Source organism: Neoarius graeffei, chromosome 22 (assembly GCF_027579695.1).
Source record: "Neoarius graeffei isolate fNeoGra1 chromosome 22, fNeoGra1.pri, whole genome shotgun sequence".
Lineage (NCBI taxonomy): Eukaryota > Metazoa > Chordata > Actinopteri > Siluriformes > Ariidae > Neoarius > Neoarius graeffei.
This window is the reverse complement of record NC_083590.1, coordinates 20,473,325-20,487,758: the sequence shown is the minus strand read 5'-3', so window position 1 is coordinate 20,487,758 and position 14,434 is coordinate 20,473,325. Positions and strand designations below refer to the sequence as shown.

The window sequence follows — 14,434 nt, the reverse complement described above, 5'->3', positions numbered from 1 at the left end:
CCAAAGTGACTACAGGCGGAAATTAGCATGTACTGCTATAACCTGGGACAGACATCTGTCCTTAACACAAGGATAATGTTCAATTTGTGCACTGTCCCTTTTAAAAATAAAATAAACTCTAAACTCTAAGAAGAGTGTTTGTAGTTTGTATGTACGAACAGAAGTGTTCCTAATAAAGTGGGCGGCTAAGGTGAGGCTGACACACAAGGGCTGGAGTTTTCTACTGTTTTTTTTATGAAGGACCAGGCCTCGAACAATGACAAATAACTCGACAACGGAAGCAGCTATTCACAAAATTCTTTCACAGTGAGCGCTAGAAGGGTCTCCTGAATAAAATGATGTATTTTTTTGTTTGTATTGTTAAAAATAAGGACGCTACAGGGAGTTAAAAACGAGTGACTTTTCAGCAACGTTTATACTGGGAGTCAATGAGGCCGCTCACCTGTGCTCCCCTCACTTTGAGGCTTGTCATTCAAAAACCGTAAATCCTATCGTTTAGGTAGACACATTGTGTGAATCAGGACAAGTTTTCCTACTACTTTTGAGAAAATCATGTCTGTAGAGTGAAATTTGTGGCTGAAAACAGAGTTTAAGCGAGAAAGTTTGACCTTTTTTTTCAAACTGTCTACACTCTAAGATAATGACCTTCACTGGTGTGTAACGCAATAGACACCCATTCAAAAGCCGGATTTTCTCCCAGAAACCACATGGCGTTTGAACCGGGCCTGATCCGAAAGTGTAGAACCTAGCAGAAAAGTTTAATGCCAGATCCACAGAGGAGAAGTTTTCCTACGTTTTAGAGTTTGAATCATGTCTCTAGGTGAAAGCATGCCAGAGCAGCGGATGTTTGAAAAACGTTGAAAAAGTGCTTTTTTTTCAATTAATTCCATAGAAATGAATGGGGTTTTTTTGGGCGATTTTTTCGCGACTACGTCGCGAAAAAATCGCAATCTATAGAGAAAAGTAATAGCATAGCGAGTCCGATCGAGCCGCACGTTTTGATATATTGTTTGTCTGTGTGCGACGTACGGTTATTGAGTTATTCGAAATCAAAATTTGCGTAGGAATAATAAAAATAAAAATAAAAATAATAACTAGACCGGACAATTCCCCGGGGGAAATTGTGAGAGGATGCAGTGCGCGAAGCAATTCGCTCACGCACGTTCGCTGGCCGTGAATGTGTGACCCGCAATGATGTTTCAATGCAATGATCGTGTGTGTGCTCGAGACAGCAGCCATCATGAAGAAGACCTATTCAAGAGTATGAACAAAGTGACTACAGGCGGAAATTAGCATGTACTGCTATAACCTGGGACAGACATCTGTCCTTAACACAAGGATAATGTTTAATTTGTGCACTGTCCCTTTTAAAAATAAAATAAACTCTAAACTCTAAGAAGAGTGTTTGTAGTTTGTATGTACGAACAGAAGTGTTCCTAATAAAGTGGGCGGCTAAGGTGAGGCTGACACACAAGGGCTGGAGTTTTCTACTGTTTTTTTTATGAAGGACCAGGCCTCGAACAATGACAAATAACTCGACAACGGAAGCAGCTATTCACAAAATTCTTTCACAGTGAGCGCTAGAAGGGTCTCCTGAATAAAATGATGTATTTTTTTGTTTGTATTGTTAAAAATGAGGACGCTACAGGGAGTTAAAAACGAGTGACTTTTCAGCAACGTTTATACTGGGAGTCAATGAGGCCGCTCACCTGTGCTCTCCTCACTTTGAGGCTTGTCATTCAAAAACCGTAAATCCTATCGTTTAGGTAGACACATTGTGTGAATCAGGACAAGTTTTCCTACTACTCTTGAGAAAATCATGTCTGTAGAGTGAAATTTGTGGATGAAAACACAGTTTAAGTGAGAAATTTTGAGCTTTTTTTTGAAGCCGCCTACACTCTGAGTTAACGAGGCGCACTGGTGTGTAACGCAATAGACACCCATTCAAAAGCCGGATTTTCTCCCAGAACACACATGGCGTTTGACCCGGGACTGATCCGAAAGTGTAGAACCTAGCAGAAAAATTGAATGCCAGATCCACAGAGGAGAAGTTTTCCTACGTTTTAGAGTTTGAATCACGTCTCTAGGTTAAAGCATGCCAGAGCAGCGGATGTTTGAAAAACGTTGAAAAAGTGCTTTTTTTCAAATTAATTCCATAGAAATGAATGGGGTTTTTTTGGACGATTTTTTCGCGACTACGTCGCGAAAAAATCGTATTCTGTAGAGAAAAGTAATAGCATAACGAGTCCGATCGAGCCGCACGTTTTGATACATTGTTTGTCTGTGTGCGACGTACGGTTATTGTGTTACTCGAAATCAAAATTTGTGTAGGAAGAGTAACAAATATAACACTAGACCGGACAATTCCCCGGGGGAAATTGTGAGAGGATGCAGTGCGCGAAGCAATTCGGTCACGCATGTTTGCTGGCCGTGAACGTGTGACCCGCAATGATGTTTCAATGCAATGATTATGTGTGTGCTTGAGACAGCAGCCGTCATGAATAAGAGCTATTCAAGAGCATGAACAAAGTGACTACAGGCGGAAATTAGCATGTACTGCTATAACCTGGGACAGACATCTGTCCTTACCACAAGGATAATGTTTAATTTGTGCACTGTCCCTTTTAAAAATAAAATAAACTCTAAGAAGAGTGTTTGTAGTTTGTATGTACGAACAGAAGTGTTCCTAATAAAGTGGGCGGCTAAGGTGAGGCCTGTCGGCTGCCCTCCTCTCAGTTTCTCAGAGCAGCGGATGTTTGAAAAAGTGCTTTTTTTTTCCAATTAATTCCATAGAAATGAATGGGGGTTTTTTTGGGACAAGTGTGACTACTACTTTTGAGAAAATTATGTCTGTAGTGTGAAATTTGTGGCTGAAAACAGTTTAAGTTTGAAATTTTGAGCATGATGTGTGTGTGCTTGAGACAGCTTTTCCCTCTGCCCCGTCACTGGCCCCAATTGGCATGGTGACGGGCCTGAACAGGAGAGTTAAGCACACACACAAGATTTCGTCAGGTGTCTGCTGTTTTGCTAAGGAGTAGGCCTCGAACAATCACAAATAACTCGACAACGAAAGCAGCTATTCACAAAATTCTTTCACAGTGAGCGCTAGAAGGGTCTCCTGAATAAAATGATGTATTTTTTTGTTTGTATTGTTAAAAATGAGGACGCTACAGGGAGTTAAAAACGAGTGACTTTTCAGCAACGTTTATACTGGGAGTCAATGAGGCCGCTCACCTGTGCTCTCCTCACTTTGAGGCTTGTCATTCAAAAACCGTAAATCCTACCGTTTAGGTAGACACATTGTGTGAATCAGGACAAGTTTTCCTACTACTTTTGAGAAAATCATGTCTGTAGAGTGAAATTTGTGGATGAAAACACAGTTTAAGTGAGAAATTTTGAGCTTTTTTTTGAAGCCGCCTACACTCTGAGTTAACGAGGCGCACTGGTGTGTAACGCAATAGACACCCATTCAAAAGCCGGATTTTCTCCCAGAAACCACATGGCGTTTGAACCGGGCCTGATCCGAAAGTGTAAAACCTAGCAGAAAAGTTGAATGCCAGATCCACAGAGGAGAAGTTTTCCTACGTTTTAGAGTTTGAATCATGTCTCTAGGTGAAAGCATGCCAGAGCAGCGGACGTTTGAGAAACGTTGAAAAAGTGCTTTTTTTTCAATTAATTCCATAGAAATGAATGGGGTTTTTTTGGACGATTTTTTCGCGACTACGTCGCGAAAAAATCGTTTTCTATAGAGAAAAGTAATAGCATAGCGAGTCCGATCGAGCCACACGTTTTGATATATTGTTTGTCTGTGTGCAACGTACGGTTATTGAGTTAATCGAAATCGAAATTTGCGTAGGAAGAGTAACAAATATAACACTAGACCGGACAATTCCCCGGGGGAAATTGTGAGAGGATGCAGTGCGCGAAGCAATTCGGTCACGCATGTTCGCTGTCCGTGAACGTGTGACCCGCAATGACGTTTCAATGCAATGATTGTGTGTGTGCTTGAGACAGCAGCCATCATGAAGAAGAGCTATTCAACAGTATGAACAAAGTGACTACACGTGGAAATTAGCATGTACTGCTTTAACCTGGGACAGACATCTGTCCTTACCACAAGGATAATGTTTAATTTGTGCACTGTCCCTTTTAAAAATAAAATAAACTCTAAGAAGAGTGTTTGTAGTTTGTATGTACGAACAGAAGTGTTCCTAATAAAGTGGGCGGCTAAGGTGAGGCCTGTCGGCTGATCTCTTCTCAGTTTCTCAGAGCAGCGGATGTTTGAAAAAGTGCTTTTTTTTTCCAATTAATTCCATAGAAATGAATGGGTTTTTTTTGGGACAAGTGTGACTACTACTTTTGAGAAAATTATGTCTGTAGTGTGAAATTTGTGGCTGAAAACAGTTTAAGTTTGAAATTTTGAGCATGATGTGTGTGTGCTTGAGACAGCTTTTCCCTCTGCCCCGTCACTGGCCCCAATCGGCTTGGTGACGGGCCTGAACAGGAGAGTTAAGAGACACACACAAGATTATGTCAGGTGTCTGCTGTAAATTGCTATGGACCAGGCCTCGAACAATGACAAATTACTCGACAACGGAAGCAGCTATTCACAAAATTCTTTCACAGTGAGCGCTAGAAGGGTTTCCTGAATAAAATGATGTATTTTCTTGTTTGTATTGTTAAAAATGAGGACGCTACAGGGAGTTAAAAACGAGTGACTTTTCAGCAACGTTTATACTGGGAGTCAATGAGGCTGCTCACCTGTGCTCTCCTCACTTTGAGGCTTGTCATTCAAAAACCGTAAATCCTATCGTTTAGGTAGACACATTGTGTGAATCAGGACAAGTTTTCCTACTACTTTTGAGAAAATAATGTCTGTAGAGTGAAATTTGTGGCTAAAAACGGAGTTTAAGCGAGAAAGTTTGACCTTTTTTTTGAAGCCGCCTACACTCTAAGTTTAACGACCCTCACTGGTGTGTAACGCAATAGACACCCATTCAAAAGCCGGATTTTCTCCCAGAAACCACATGGCGTTTGAACCGGGCCTGATCCGAAAGTGTAAAACCTAGCAGAAAAGTTGAATGCCAGATCCACAGAGGAGAAGTTTTCCTACGTTTTAGAGTTTGAATCATGTCTCTAGGTGAAAGCATGCCAGAGCAGTGGATGTTTGAAAAACATTGAAAAAGTGCTTTTTTTTCAATTAATTCCATAGAAATGAATGGGGTTTTTTGGGGCGATTTTTTCGCGACTACGTCGCGAAAAAATCGTATTCTATAGAGAAAAGTAATGTACTGTTTGTTTGCATGTACTGCTATAACCTGGGACAGACATCTGTCCTTAACACAAGGATAATGTTTAATTTGTGCACTGTCCCTTTTAAAAATAAAATAAACTCTAAACTCTAAGAAGAGTGTTTGTAGTTTGTATGTACGAACAGAAGTGTTCCTAATAAAGTGGGCGGCTAAGGTGAGGCTGACACACAAGGGCTGGAGTTTTCTACTGTTTTTTTTATGAAGGACCAGGCCTCGAACAATGACAAATAACTCGACAACGGAAGCAGCTATTCACAAAATTCTTTCAGAGTGAGCGCTAGAAGGGTCTCCTGAATAAAATGATGTATTTTTTTGTTTGTATTGTTAAAAATGAGGACGCTACAGGGAGTTAAAAACGAGTGACTTTTCTATCCCGTTTATAATGCATGTCAATGAGCTAACACACACAAGGTCTTGAATTTTGTGCTGTTTTTTACTACGGACCAGACCTCAAACAATGACAAATAACTCGACAACGAAAGCAGCTATTCACAAAATTCTTTCACAGTGAGCGCTAGAAGGGTCTCCTGAATAAAATGATGTATTTTTTTGTTTGTATTGTTAAAAATGAGGACGCTACAGGGAGTTAAAAACGAGTGACTTTTCAGCAACGTTTATACTGGGAGTCAATGAGGCCGCTCACCTGTGCTCTCCTCACTTTGAGGCTTGTCATTCAAAAACCGTAAATCCTATCGTTTAGGTAGACACATTGTGTGAATCAGGACAAGTTTTCCTACTACTTTTGAGAAAATAATGTCTGTAGAGTGAAATTTGTGGCTGAAAACGGAGTTTAAGCGAGAAAGTTTGACCTTTTTTTTGAAGCCGCCTACACTCTAAGCTAAACGACCCTCACTGGTGTGTAACGCAATAGACACCCATTCAAAAGCCCGATTTTCTCCCAGAAACCACATGGCGTTTGAACCGGGCCTGATCCGAAAGTGTAAAACCTAGCAGAAAAGTTGAATGCCAGATCCACAGAGGAGAAGTTTTCCTACGTTTTAGAGTTTGAATCATGTCTCTAGGTGAAAGCATGCCAGAGCAGTGGATGTTTGAAAAACATTGAAAAAGTGCTTTTTTTTCAATTAATTCCATAGAAATGAATGGGGTTTTTTGGGGCGATTTTTTCGCGACTACGTCGCGAAAAAATCGTATTCTATAGAGAAAAGTAATAGCATAGCGAGTCCGATCGAGCCGCACGTTTTGATATATTGTTTGTCTGTGTGCGACGTACGGTTATTGAGTTATTCGAAATCAAAATTTGCGTAGGAATAATAAGAAGAAGAAGAAATACGTAGAAGAACAATAGTTGCAGTGCTTTGCACTGCAACCTATGGGCTCCCCTAGGGGAGCCCATAGGTTGCTGTGCTGCAGCACTGCATCCTAATAATAAAAAGAAACACGTAGAAGAACAATAGTTGCAGTGCTTTGCACTGCAACCTATGGGCTCCCCTAGGGGAGCCCATAGGTTGCTGTGCTGCAGCACTGCATCCTAACTAGACCGGACAATTCCCCGGGGGAAATTGTGAGAGGATGCAGTGCGCGAAGCAATTCGCTCACGCATGTTCGCTGGCCGTGAATGTGTGACCCGCAATGATGTTTCAATGCAATGATCGTGTGTGTGCTCGAGACAGCAGCCGTCATGAAGAAGACCTATTCAAGAGTATGACCAAAGTGACTACAGGCGGAAATTAGCATGTACTGCTATAACCTGGGACAGACATCTGTCCTTACCACAAGGATAATGTTTAATTTGTGCACTTTCCCTTTTAAAAATAAAATAAACTCTAAACTCTAAGAAGAGTGTTTGTAGTTTGTATGTACGAACAGAAGTGTTCCTAATAAAGTGGGCGGCTAAGGTGAGGCTGACACACAAGGGCTGGAGTTTTCTACTGTTTTTTTTATGAAGGACCAGGCCTCGAACAATGACAAATAACTCGACAACGGAAGCAGCTATTCACAAAATTCTTTCACAGTGAGCGCTAGAAGGGTCTCCTGAATAAAATGATGTATTTTTTTGTTTGTATTGTTAAAAATGAGGACGCTACAGGGAGTTAAAAACGAGTGACTTTTCAGCAACGTTTATACTGGGAGTCAATGAGGCCGCTCACCTGTGCTCTCCTCACTTTGAGGCTTGTCATTCAAAAACCGTAAATCCTATCGTTTAGGTAGACACATTGTGTGAATCAGGACAAGTTTTCCTACTACTTTTGAGAAAATCATGTCTGTAGAGTGAAATTTGTGGCTGAAAACACGGTTTAAAAATAAAATAAACTCTAAACTCTAAGAAGAGTGTTTGTAGTTTGTATGTACGAACAGAAGTGTTCCTAATAAAGTGGGCGGCTAAGGTGAGGCTGACACACAAGGGCTGGAGTTTTCTACTGTTTTTTTTATGAAGGACCAGGCCTCGAACAATGACAAATAACTCGACAACGGAAGCAGCTATTCACAAAATTCTTTCACAGTGAGCGCTAGAAGGGTCTCCTGAATAAAATGATGTATTTTTTTGTTTGTATTGTTAAAAATGAGGACGCTACAGGGAGTTAAAAACGAGTGACTTTTCAGCAACGTTTATACTGGGAGTCAATGAGGCCGCTCACCTGTGCTCTCCTCACTTTGAGGCTTGTCATTCAAAAACCGTAAATCCTATCGTTTAGGTAGACACATTGTGTGAATCAGGACAAGTTTTCCTACTACTTTTGAGAAAATCATGTCTGTAGAGTGAAATTTGTGGCTGAAAACACGGTTTAAAAATAAAATAAACTCTAAACTCTAAGAAGAGTGTTTGTAGTTTGTATGTACGAACAGAAGTGTTCCTAATAATGTGGGCGGCTAAGGTGAGGCTGACACACAAGGGCTGGAGTTTTCTACTGTTTTTTTTATGAAGGACCAGGCCTCGAACAATGACAAATAACTCGACAACGGAAGCAGCTATTCACAAAATTCTTTCACAGTGAGCGCTAGAAGGGTCTCCTGAATAAAATGATGTATTTTTTTGTTTGTATTGTTAAAAATGAGGACGCTACAGGGAGTTAAAAACGAGTGACTTTTCAGCAACGTTTATACTGGGAGTCAATGAGGCCGCTCACCTGTGCTCTCCTCACTTTGAGGCTTGTCATTCGAAAACCGTAAATCCTATCGTTTAGGTAGACACATTGTGTGAATCAGGACAAGTTTTCCTACTACTTTTGAGAAAATCATGTCTGTAGAGTGAAATTTGTGGCTGAAAACACGGTTTAAGCGAGAAAGTTTGAGCTTTTTTTTGAAGCCGCCTACACTCTAAGATTAACGACCATCACTGGTGTGTAACGCAATAGACACCCATTCAAAAGCCGGATTTTCTCCCAGAACTCACATCGTGTTTGAGCCGGGCCTGATCCGAAAGTGTAGAACCTTGCAGAAAAGTTGAATGCCAGATCCACAGAGGAGAAGTTTTCCTACGTTTTAGAGTTTGAATCACGTCTCTAGGTTAAAGCATGCCAGAGCAGCGGACGTTTGAAAAACGTTGAAAAAGTGCTTTTTTTCCAATTAATTCCATAGAAATGAATGGGTTTTTTTTGGGACAAGTGTGACTACTACTTTTGAGAAAATTATGTCTGTAGTGTGAAATTTGTGGCTGAAAACAGTTTAAGTTTGAAATTTTGAGCATGATGTGTGTGTTCTTGAGACAGCTTTTCCCTCTGCCCCGTCACTGGCCCCAATTGGCATGGTGATGGGCCTGAACAGGAGAGTTAAGAAACACACACAAGATTGTCAGGTGTCTGCTGTAAATTGCTATGGACCAGGCCTCGAACAATGACAAATAACTCGACAACGGAAGCAGCTATTCACAAAATTCTTTCACAGTGAGCGCTAGAAGGGTCTCCTGAATAAAATGATGTATTTTTTTGTTTGTATTGTTAAAAATGAGGACGCTACAGGGAGTTAAAAACGAGTGACTTTTCAGCAACGTTTATACTGGGAGTCAATGAGGCCGCTCACCTGTGCTCTCCTCACTTTGAGGCTTGTCATTCGAAAACCGTAAATCCTATCGTTTAGGTAGACACATTGTGTGAATCAGGACAAGTTTTCCTACTACTTTTGAGAAAATCATGTCTGTAGAGTGAAATTTGTGGCTGAAAACACGGTTTAAGCGAGAAAGTTTGAGCTTTTTTTTGAAGCCGCCTACACTCTAAGATTAACGACCCTCACTGGTGTGTAACGCAATAGACACCCATTCAAAAGCCGGATTTTCTCCCAGAAACCACATGGCGTTTGAACCGGGCCTGATCCGAAAGTGTAAAACCTAGCAGAAAAGTTGAATGCCAGATCCACAGAGGAGAAGTTTTCCTACGTTTTAGAGTTTGAATCATGTCTCTAGGTGAAAGCATGCCAGAGCAGTGGATGTTTGAAAAACATTGAAAAAGTGCTTTTTTTTCAATTAATTCCATAGAAATGAATGGGGTTTTTTGGGGCGATTTTTTCGCGACTACGTCGCGAAAAAATCGTATTCTATAGAGAAAAGTAATAGCATAGCGAGTCCGATCGAGCCGCACGTTTTGATATATTGTTTGTCTGTGTGCGACGTACGGTTATTGAGTTATTCGAAATCAAAATTTGCGTAGGAGGAAGAAGAAGAAGAAGAAGAAGAAGAAGAAATACGTAGAAGAACAATAGTTGCAGTGCTTTGCACTGCAACCTATGGGCTCCCCTAGGGGAGCCCATAGGTTGCTGTGCTGCAGCACTGCATCCTAAATACGTAGAAGAACAATAGTTGCAGTGCTTTGCACTGCAACCTATGGGCTCCCCTAGGGGAGCCCATAGGTTGCTGTGCTGCAGCACTGCATCCTAATTAGTAGTCTTTGACTTAACTGGTATTTATTTATTTTATATTTATTTCATATGTTGATTTTTTTCAGAGTGTTCAATTTTCAATAAATCGTGTTAAGTTTATAAGTGTTGTGCGTCCTCTTACTAATATGATATTTTAGCATGCCAATTAAGGACAATACTATAGCATATCGGCACAAAAAATCGGCAGCTCATATCGGCCATCGGCTGACTCTGACCTCTGAATATCGGCATCGGCTTTAGAAAAACCCATATCGGTCGACCTCTAATGACAGGGTCACAGACCATTTTCTGGGAAAGGAGCGGAGGGCAGAATTTGTGTATAAATAGTGTTCATGTTCATGAATCTGAAGTGTGTATATTGTTCAGTAATGTTAAGAGAATGGTGGGCTCTGTGTTATAGGTTATACCTGGGTATAATATTCAAGGTTCTGTGTGTTGCATAGCCTACCTGGTTATGAATTTCCAGACTGTGTTGCAGAAGATGTTCAAGGATGTGTTGCACAGCTGGGTGTTGTGTTAAAGACTCTGTGTTGCATATCAGGGTATGATGTTCAAGGCTCTTCGTTGAATAGCCAGTGATTTTTGGATGTTTGATATTTTTGATTAAGGATATGAGGCACTAGCCTGGCAAGCCAGACTATAACATGAAATGTACAAGCAAAAATACTTTCTGCCACTAGGTAGGGTTGTCTAGTTCACTATGCTAATGGGGCACACCTTTCTATGCTTTGATATCCGGCCTACAGGTTTTACGATGAATGCGTAAAATGGGCTTCCCCCGTTTTCAAAACCAGCAGCCGCCACTGGTATGAATGTAAGGCAGTGGAAGTGTAGAGTTTTCAGCAGTGCATGTGGAGGAAGCCATTTTGAAATTTACTCAGTGTTACCAAGGTAACATGCTGATCATTTGACATTCTTCAAGTGGTTTAGCCCCATCACTGAATTGGACTGAGTTTGATCGTAATTTTACCTTATAAGACACCAATAAGTAATTTGAGAGCTTTTAGAATTATCACAAATTATATAAATATTGATTGGCAGCCATATTGCCATGCCAGTGATCATCTGACTATAGGAAGTCCAAGCTGTGTTTTTGTGAGTAAATAGTTTTAAAAAATGGAAATGGATGTTCTTTATTTATTTTAGGACATTTATTTTCTTTCTTTTTTATTATCTACTGTAACTTCTTTGTAAAAAAAAAAAAAAGAAACACAGAAAGACAGCGGAGGCTCCCAGTGATCAGACTGAAAAAAGCCAGATGAATATCAGGGGATGGACTGACTAAAGATTGGGTCTCGTTGTGATTATACATTATTTACATTTGTACACTTATTTTTCATGGAAGCGATAAACATTTATTTGTGATTGTGCATTTTATAAATCATGACTTTTTTTAGCGGCGGCACGGTGGTGTAGTGGTTAGCGCTGTCGCCTCACAGCAAGAAGGTCCGGGTTTGAGCCCCGTGGCCGGTGAGGGCCTTTCTGTGTGGAGTTTGCATGTTCTCCCCGTGTCCGCATGGGTTTCCTCCGGGTGCTCCGGTTTCCCCCACAGTCCAAAGACATGCAGGTTAGGTTAACTGGTGACTCTAAATTGAGCGTAGGTGTGAATGTGAGTGTGAATGGTTGTCTGTGTCTATGTGTCAGCCCTGTGATGACCTGGCGACTTGTCCAGGGTGTACCCCGCCTTTCGCCTGTAGTCAGCTGGGATAGGCTCCAGCTTGCCTGCGACCCTGTAGAACAGGATAAAGCGGCTAGAGATAATGAGATGAGATCTGATGTAGCAGCAGAAGGGCAATAATGTGCGAATGTGCAAACAATGTAACCGGTCAAGGAAACGGCAGCAAAATGTCAGTAATGTGCAAATATGTGCAAACAATTTAACCAGATGTAAACAGTCAAGGAACAGCAGCAAAAAGGAGCCAGTTTGGTTTGGTCACTTGATGGTGTTAGTTAGCGTGGACCAGCTCTGTTGTCTTTAAATCTAGAATGATCAATCATAGTTTAATCAACTTTATTCACATTTAAGCATGGGGCTGAACCATGTGGAGATGGGACTAATACACCGGATACTTCTTTAAACCATGTGACTTAATTTAGAAGTTAAAATTCTGCATGACTATGAACATCCGATTTTTGCTGGGTAATCCGGTGTAATAAATGTATTGTTCTGTCAAATTTCTTTTTCAGGTTGATTCTCGTCTCATCCAGAGTCATGTTCATGTTTCAGAGGAGACCTGTGATGCTTCAAGATCTTACATCAGTATTGACTGAGGTGAGTGTATTCTCATTGTACTGTGTCATGACTGTCATGATCTTGTCCTTTCCTGTATGTCTCCAAGAGGCTTGTGATGATTTGGAGGATTCTTTCTTTCTTTTTCTGGGCTCTACACAGAGGCTGTAGAAACCGGACATGTTTGCATATAAATTGTGGTTTTATAAAAATGTAATTTTTGTATTTAATCTTTTACAGATGACTCTCAGTATCCTGAGTCCCTGGTTGCTTGGGATTCTAGGTAAGCTGATTAATTTGTGGAGTCTCTAATCGGCTCTATGTGTAAAAGAATGATGTGGTTATCTTTGTTGGCCCATCCCTTTTAAGACAAATGAAGGTGTAGTACACCAGAAATGGATTAAATAAAGATCAGAAATGTGTCTTCAGTGTAAAGTTGAATATTACGATGACTCAATGTAACGTTTAAGAATTGAAACATTAGGAGTGTTCTGATGTCGGCAAATATTTAATGATGCAGAGATGCCTACTAGTACGGATTGGCCGTATTTTGTACGGAAAAGTTACGTAAATACGATGTTACGGCAAACAGTGTTATTCTGTACGGAATTATTATAAAGTCTTAAACAATTCCAGTGAGTTGTTTTTAAATGTCCAAGCGACTTTTTCAATCCATGCGCGATTCACGGCTAAGCTATTTATTTTTACGACAACCGCACATGCTGTGTGTGACATGCGCAGATTCCGCACATTTGTTCGCGCTACTTTCGATACGGTAGAATGGCTGCGCATTACACCCAGTCAAAAGGGCAATGGATACGCGCACTGCAAACTGTGTAGAACTGACATTAACATCACTCGTGGTGGTCGCAATGACTGCACGCGGCATGTCAACTCCAAAAAACATATGGAGTATGCTGAAATGGCGAGTCAGGCGGAAAGTAAATCTGGGGGGATCCAGCAGTTTGTTACAAAATCTGTGGATGAAAAGACACGGAACGTGACCCGTGCTGAAGCGGTGATGGTTGACCTATGCTTGGAGTTGAACTTGCCAATTAGTGCCATGAAATGTGAGTTAAACTTATTCAGTTTCTTTTTACATGTATGATTTTTATTCACTGAAATATCAAACACTGGCTGTACTTCTTTAATTCAAAGGCTAGTGTGATCAAAAACAGAATTTTATGATTAGTGCTGTTGGGATTGTGGCAAAAAAAATTGATCATTCCACTGTTTTAAATACAATTATAAATGTCATTTTATTCAGTGTCTCTTCTGAAGCATTATGCTGAAGTATTTATATATTGGGGCATTAAGATAACAATGTCGGACTCTCTTTGGCATGAAATAAGAATTTTTTTTTTTTTTTTAATTTTATTAGAATCTGTTAACAGGTAGAACATTTTGCCAGGCAATATAATATAATACTTTTGAGGAGTTACATTCAATACCAATGATTGGTAGTCAACCTTAATGTCTGCAAACAGGGAACACTATTGTATTTATAAAAATGTGATGTATGCTCTAGAAATTTGTTGAGTGGAAATTCAATTGAGATGGCTGCTCGCGTTTTGTTTATTTAATTCACACAAAACAGTTCTTTTTAATAACTTAAATGTTAAACATATTGGTATATACACCTCTTTATAATGGAAATGCGCATAAATTAATGTTACTGAAAGTCATTCCAAAATACTGAAAAATGTTTTCAAGAATACTGAAATTCAAAATTTGGGGTAGGCATCTCTGATGATGTGATGGAGTGATGTGGAGCCTTGAACATTTTTTCATAAAGGCATATCCTCAAGTGTTTATTCCTCTTATACCATAATTTGTCAATGCTGGCAATTATTAATTTATTAAAGAATGACAAATCTCACCTTTTAAATCCATTTAGTGGAAGCCCATGAAATAAGTTAGTTCCTGTTCTCACTAACAACCTGTAGTCATTCCCTCACCATTTTTATAGATAAAATCAGCTTGTCCTCTTACTGAGAAGCTGTATAGCATTTAAATTAAAGACTTTTACTCTGAGATTCATTGCATTAAAACATTGGTGAGT

General features: G+C 40.1%; 1 long non-coding RNA gene across 1 annotated transcript in view; it reads left to right on the top strand.

The window, feature by feature from the left end:
* Positions 1 to 14,434, top strand: part of LOC132870394 (uncharacterized) — a 130,948-nt gene that overhangs the window by 115,688 nt on the left and 826 nt on the right. Inside the window, exons 4-5 of the long non-coding RNA XR_009651105.1 lie at positions 12,330 to 12,414; positions 12,613 to 12,655. This is a non-coding gene — a long non-coding RNA (uncharacterized LOC132870394). The remainder of the gene's footprint in view (positions 1 to 12,329; positions 12,415 to 12,612; positions 12,656 to 14,434) is intronic.